Genomic DNA, 7535 nt, shown 5'->3' with positions numbered 1-7535 from the left:
TTTTCTATCAAAATTCCCCAAATTCAAAAATTATTTTTCCACTAATATTTTCATAAAATAAATCGACTTCCTCTGATATTTTTGTCTCTTGAAAATTTTTTTCTCTCCCCAAATAGCGAAATTTTCTTATAAAATTCCCCAATTTTTTTTTCTTCCCATTTTCACTTTTTTTTTTTGTCTTCTTTATCTTTATTATTTTTTTTTTTATCTTTATTAATAATAAAGCTGAAAGTCTCTCTGTCCGTATCTCTCTCTCTCTGTCAGGATGTCTGTGACGTGCATAGCACCTAGACCGTTCGACCGATTTTCATGAAATTTGGCAAAGAATTGGATTGTAGCTTGGGGGTGTGCACCTTTAAGCGATTTTTCGAAAATTCGACTTAGTTCTACTTCTATTCCAATTGTAAGAACATTTTCCCGAGAAAAATTATTATAAGATGGACGACTAAATTACCAAGTTATCATAATGTGGAACCGTAACGTGGGCCAGCCAATTGGCGAGAAATTCATCGTGCATTATTTGTAAATATACAGGGAAACCAAAATACCTTTAAATTTTCTACTACGGGCAAAGTCGTGCAGTTGCTACTAGTCATAAATACATGCGCCTGACCGAGAGATAAGAAATAACCGAATATTTTAAGTATTAATGCAAATTCCGTAGCATAATATTCCACAATGCGAAATGCGAATTCCATGAAGTTGGGCAAAGCTAAACCAACGCTGTTTAATACAAACAATGTAACTACCAGATGTCAAGACGCAAATTTAAATACAAAAAAAAAAAAAAAAAAAAAAAATCCCCAGGTTTTCCCCAAGAAAAAAATTTTTCCCCAAAGGATTCCCCTCAAAACCCATTTCCCCAAAATTTCCCCAGAAAATACCAGATTTCCCCAAAATGGGGAAATTTCCCCTAATCTGGCAACCCTGTCCCAAAGGGGGCGAATAAGTATGGACTACGTTGCTTTGCAAGTATTGCAGCCAAGTAATATTCTCGATGCTTGCTTCAGGGGTCGAAGTGGTCCTATATATCCTATATTTCCTATATTTTAAAAAAAAGTATGAAAATCGTCCTTTATTTCCTATATTTTTCAAAAATGTCTTATATTTCCTATATTCCCGTTTTATACCATATATGTTTTAAAAAGAACGGTAAATAAACTTTCTGACATCGGATTTTTCGCTGAAAGTACGTGCCCAAACGAATTTCAAATTAAAAAACTCAACTGACTAAATTCTGCAACAGGCATCTTCTCTCATTGGCTACAATAATGTGACGTCACTCTATAGTGGATGGAGTTTCGAGAACTAATACTGAAGTTGGTTTTAGAATTTTGCATTGGAGGGGGGGGGGGCAACAGCCGTTTGTTTTGTTTTCCATCATGGTTTTCGTTTTCGTTGGTAAATTTTTGTATTCAGTGCATTTTCTGATCGTGATGTTCTAATTTTCTTTTTGCAATCTTTTCTTTTTGTGGAATTTTGAGATCGTGGAATGGTTAGTTCCTTATGATGTGAAAAAGTAGTTTGTTGTAATAACTGGAATAATAATGGCGAAATCGCATCGCTTAACAACATTTCGTGTGGAGTTGTTGTACCGGGAGGACATTAATTCTACAAATTTTGGTGCATGGTGCACTAAAGGAAAAGATGATTTTACCGCTTTTTGCCATTTTTGCAACTGTTCAGTGCTTATAAGCAATAGTGGATTTTCGCAATTGAGGCAACATGCTGAAGCATTCAAGCATAAAGAAGACTTTGAAAAACGTCTGAAGGATCCTTCTCAAGCTCTGTTTGTTCTTAATACAAGTGTCAAAGGGTTCAGTTTAGATAAAAAATCTAAGGGCAGTGGAATTAGTACTTGGGCCGTGAGTGAGGAAGAAAAAATAAAAATTATCTTTGTTCAAATTTTGTTTAGTTATTTAGTCTATAAAGTACACTTTTTTCAAAAATTATGCTTTCAATTACAGGAAATTCATTATAGATGTAAGGTATTTTGTTTGAGGTTTTTTAAAAAAAAATCATTGATAAGAATAACTGAATAATATATTATATGTATTATTTCTTTTTTCATAGCAAAATTATTCATATAATGTGTCCTATATTTGTCCTATATTTTTTGTGGAAAATGTCCTATATGTGACAAGTCAGTCACTTCTACCCCTGTTGCTTGCAGTTCTGGCTTAGCTTTGTCCATATTTGAATTACTGCTTATGGCACTCTCGAAATAAATCAGGAAAATGCCAAGCTATTATACAGGGTGTCTATAAATTATGGACCCGATTTTAAAAAATCGTAATTTCAAAAGTTCTCGACGGAATAAAATAATTAATGCGTAAAATTGAGGAGAAAAGTGCCAAGTTTTTTTAAACTTATAAATGTTCGATATGGGACCCTCTTGTCACACGGCGTACGTCCATTCGATAATTTAGTTCATTCCACACATTTTCTAACATGTCTCTGTTAATGGTTTGTAATGCTGCAGAAATCCGTTGTTTCAATTCTGGGAGCGTTTTTGGCATTGGCTGTACAAAAACACGGTCTTTCACGTAACTCCATAGAAAGAAATCGCATGGGGTTAAGTCTGGAGATCTTTGGTGGCCATGTGAATAACATTAAATCATCGTCACCCGCATGGCCTATCCATCTGTGTGGAAGCATTGTTTAACTAACTACGAACCGACAAAGACCAATGAAGAGGTGCTCCATCTTGTTGGAAGATAAGATCTGTTGGTAACAAAAAAACTTGGTACTTTTCTCCTTAATTTTACGCATTAATTATATTATTCCATCGAGAACTTTTGAAAATATGATTTTTTAAAATCGGATCCATCATTTATAGACACCCTGTATTACACATACCTGTTTACTCTAAAATTCCAGAAACACAACTGGCTTCAAACGGGAAAATTTCTGAATTTTTCAGGGGGTTTCCGGAATAATTTCAGGAAGGTTACTGAATTTTAGCGGAAAACGTTCCTGGTTTTTGTAAGGTGTATCTTACTGACTGAAATTGGGCACATCAGCTGCCCATTATTTTCCAGGAAGGTTACTGAATTTCAGCGGAAAACGTTCCTGGTTTTTGTAAGGTATCTTACTGGCAGAAATTGGGCACATCAGCTGCCCATTATTTTAGAGGAACGTTACTGAATTTCAGCGGAAAACGTTCCTGGTTTTTGGAAAGGTGTATCTTACTGGCAGAAATTGGGCACATCAGCTGCCCATTATTTTCCAGGAAGGTTACTGAATTTCATGGGAAAACGTTCCTGGTTTTTGTAAGGTATCGTGCTGGCAGAAATTGGGCACATCACTGCCCATTATTTTAGAGGAACGTTTCTGAATTTCAGCGGAAAACGTTCCTGGTTTTTGTAAGGTGTATCTTACTGGCAGAAATTGGGCACATCAGCTGCCCATTATTTTCCAGGAACGTTTCTGAATTTCAGCGGAAAAAGTTCCTGGTTTTTGTAAGGTGTATCTTACTGGCAGAAATTGGGCACATCAGCTGCCGATAATTTTCCAGGAACGTTTCTGAATCACTTTTGCAGTGTGTCACTTAAAACGACGTCCAAACTAGAGCACGCTCAGGGTGAATGTGATTTTGTGAAGACAAAATTGAGCTTCTGATGAACATGTTGAACGTGATACGTCAATGTCACGCTCATAGTGTTTTGCGTAACTGATTGTGTGAAGGCTGTGGTGTCCTGAAAGGTAAGGCGTCAGACTCCAGTGTTGCCAGATTGGGGGAAATTTCCCCATTTTGGATGAAATTTGGTGCTCTCTGGGGAAATTTTGGGGAAATGGGTTTTGCGGGGAATTCTTTGGGGAAAATTTTTTTTCTCGGAGAAAACCTGGGGGAAAAAAAAACCTCGGGGAAAAAAAATTGTATTGAAATTCGTGTCTTGTCATCTGGTAGTTACATGTTTGTATCAAACAGCGTTGGTTTAGGTTTGCTCAACTTTATGGAATTTGCATTTCGCATTATGTGGAATATTATGCTACGGTTCCACATTATGATAACTTGTTAATTTAGTCATCCATCTAATGATAATTTTGCTCGGGAAAATGTTCTTAAAATTGTAATAGAAAAAGAACAAAATCGAATTTTCGAAAAATCGCTTAAAGATGCACACCCCCATGCTACAAACTAATTCTTTGCCAAACTTCATGAAAATCGGTCGAACGGTCTAGGTGCTATGCGCGTTACAGAGATCCTGACACAGAGAGAGAGAGAGATCCGGACAGAGAGACTTTCCGCTTTATTATTAGTAAAGATAAAAAAAAAAAAATAAAGATAAAGAATACAAAAAAAAAACAAAAAAAGTTGAAAAAGTTGGGGAATTTTGTAAGAAAATTTGGCTATTTGGGGGAAAATTTTTTTTTTCAAGTGACAAAAATATCAGAGGAAGTCGGTTCATTTTATGAAAATGTTAGTGGAAAAATAATTTTTGAATTTGGGGAATTTTGACATAAAACATCGCTCTTTGGGGAAAAGTTGGAAGGGAATTGGGGAAATCTGGATTTGACCATCTGGCAACACTGTCAGACTCGTGACTTGGAGGTTCGTGTTCAATGCCAGTCGATAGAAAGTGCTACGTGTTCTTTATTGGTTACTACGGCGCGTTCAATATGTTCATAGTCACAAAGTCCTCCAAATTCCCTTATAAAATCAATACCCCTGGGGATGGTGGGATAGGGGTTGTTCGGCTCCTGGCTGGGTTAAACCGTGTATAGTACATTGGTAAGTATAGGGGACCCTGGAGTGTCAAGTGTAAATTGCCATTTACAGGTAAACTGCAACATCTGCGTAAATGATTTTCGAGATATTTCAAGAAACTTGTTTTGGATTCAATACTAACAATAGAGAAATGTTGGAATTAAGATGTTTTTTTTTTGGCGGAAACCAAATAAGCAAGTTTGTATAATAAAGGTAACGTAAATTAAATGATAAAAATGCAAAAAATTAAAAAAGAAAGAAAGAAAGAAAGAAGAAACAAAGGAAAATTTGCACTTAGGGTACTAATGTTTACCTCCCTGACAGTAAACAGGGGCGATTGTGTTGCGATATTTTACCGAATTTCCGGTATTTTCGGACGTATTTCCGGTATTTTTATGTCTGAAAATACCGGAATTATGTTTTTTTTTTTTTTTTGTTATGCTTTTATCTCCCTACCTCCGCAATTTTTTAAAATTGTATAATACTCATCAAATATACCTGTAAGATCCTTAAGATGGACACCTATCCCTTAAGATGGATAAATGTCAAGATAATTTGTATCACACCAGCTCAAAAGTAACTTTGTAACCCATTAAAAATTTAATCAAATGCACACACAATATTTTGACTCAGCACTATTTAATACTATGGCGAAGTTGCACTTAAGTAATAGGGGCGAAAGATTAGCCCCCCCCCCCCGTTCTCACTTTGAAACTTTCAGGTATTTTTTGATGAACTCACAATCACCCCTGAGTAAAATAGATTGTGCGTGGCTATTGTTTAATTTTTATGATAAAGCTTTAAAATTGAAGACTAAGCACCTGAAACTAGCCTTTTAGTGGGGAACATCACTCAAATAAATGTACCACATGTATTTCAAGATGCTCTTTGAGTACATTAAGACTACGTGTTCTTTTTTTTTTTTCAGTACTTACCTGAACCACCTGAGACCGGATTTTAACAAGTATGATGTCAGTCATTTAAAAAAGTGTGAGCATATTTGAAATTATTTAACGAATTTCATTGAGGAAAATAGTTGAATGAATGCAGTCAACTTATGTCTTCTTATCTGCTTAAGTTTAAGAAATGGAGTGAGGAAGAAATTGGAAGCGTAAAACTGCACTGTGTAGGAAAAAATGTCGAATACAACAAGACCAGGTTCAGGTTCCTTTTTCATGTCTTCAGTCATGTTGTGAAACATTACACATATATTGAAGTTTGCAGAGGAGATTCATTCCCGTAAATGTTATTGAATCAAACTTGTGCTCGTTCATATTCAATTTGTGGTATAATATTTTCCAACAAATCAATCGAGAGGAAATAAAGTGAGACTGCCAAGAGCAAGTTCGTTTTTTAGAAAATAGTTGAATGAATGCAGTCAACTTATGTCTTCTTAACTGCTTAAGTTTAAGAAATGGAGTGAGGAAGAAATTGGAAGCGTAAAACTGCACTGTGTAGGAAAAAATGTCGAATACAACAAGACCAGGTTCAGGTTCCTTTTTCATGTCTTCAGTCATGTTGTGAAACATTACACATATATTGAAGTTTGCAGAGGAGATTCATTCCCGTAAATGTTATTGAATCAAACTTGTGCTCGTTCATATTCAATTTGTGGTATAATATTTTCCAACAAATCAATCGAGAAGAAATAAAGTGAGACTGCCAAGAGCAAGTTCGTTTTTTAGAAAATAGTTGAATGAATGCAGTCAACTTATGTCTTCTTAACTGCTTAAGTTTAAGAAATGGAGTGAGGAAGAAATTGGAAGCGTAAAACTGCACTGTGTAGGAAAAAATGTCGAATACAACAAGACCAGGTTCAGGTTCCTTTTTCATGTCTTCAGTCATGTTGTGAAACATTACACATATATTGAAGTTTGCAGAGGAGATTCATTCCCGTAAATGTTATTGAATCAAACTTGTGCTCGTTCATATTCAATTTGTGGTATAATATTTTCCAACAAATCAATCGAGAGGAAATAAAGTGAGACTGCCAAGAGCAAGTTCGTTTTTTAGAAAATAGTTGAATGAATGCAGTCAACTTATGTCTTCTTAACTGCTTAAGTTTAAGAAATGGAGTGAGGAAGAAATTGGAAGCGTAAAACTGCACTGTGTAGGAAAAAATGTCGAATACAACAAGACCAGGTTCAGGTTCCTTTTTCATGTCTTCAGTCATGTTGTGAAACATTACACATATATTGAAGTTTGCAGAGGAGATTCATTCCCGTAAATGTTATTGAATCAAACTTGTGCTCGTTCATATTCAATTTGTGGTATAATATTTTCCAACAAATCAATCGAGAGGAAATAAAGTGAGACTGCCAAGAGCAAGTTCGTTTTTTAGAAAATAGTTGAATGAATGCAGTCAACTCATTTCTTCTTAACTGCTTAAGTTTAAGAAATGGAGTGAGGAAGAAATTGGAAGCGTAAAACTGCACTGTGTAGGAAAAAATGTCGAATACAACAAGACCAGGTTCAGGTTCCTTTTTCATGTCTTCAGTCATGTTGTGAAACATTACACATATATTGAAGTTTGCAGAGGAGATTCATTCCCGTAAATGTTATTGAATCAAACTTGTGCTCGTTCATATTCAATTTGTGGTATAATATTTTCCAACAAATCAATCGAGAGGAAATAAAGTGAGACTGCCAAGAGCAAGTTCGTTTTTTAGAAAATAGTTGAATGAATGCAGTCAACTTATGTCTTCTTAACTGCTTAAGTTTAAGAAATGGAGTGAGGAAGAAATTGGAAGCGTAAAACTGCACTGTGTAGGAAAAAATGTCGAATACAACAAGACCAGGTTCAGGTTCCTTTTTCATGTCTTCA

The sequence above is a fragment of the Uloborus diversus genome, unplaced genomic scaffold (assembly GCF_026930045.1).
Source record: "Uloborus diversus isolate 005 unplaced genomic scaffold, Udiv.v.3.1 scaffold_14, whole genome shotgun sequence".
NCBI lineage: Eukaryota > Metazoa > Arthropoda > Arachnida > Araneae > Uloboridae > Uloborus > Uloborus diversus.
Note: the sequence above shows the minus strand (reverse complement) of the source record.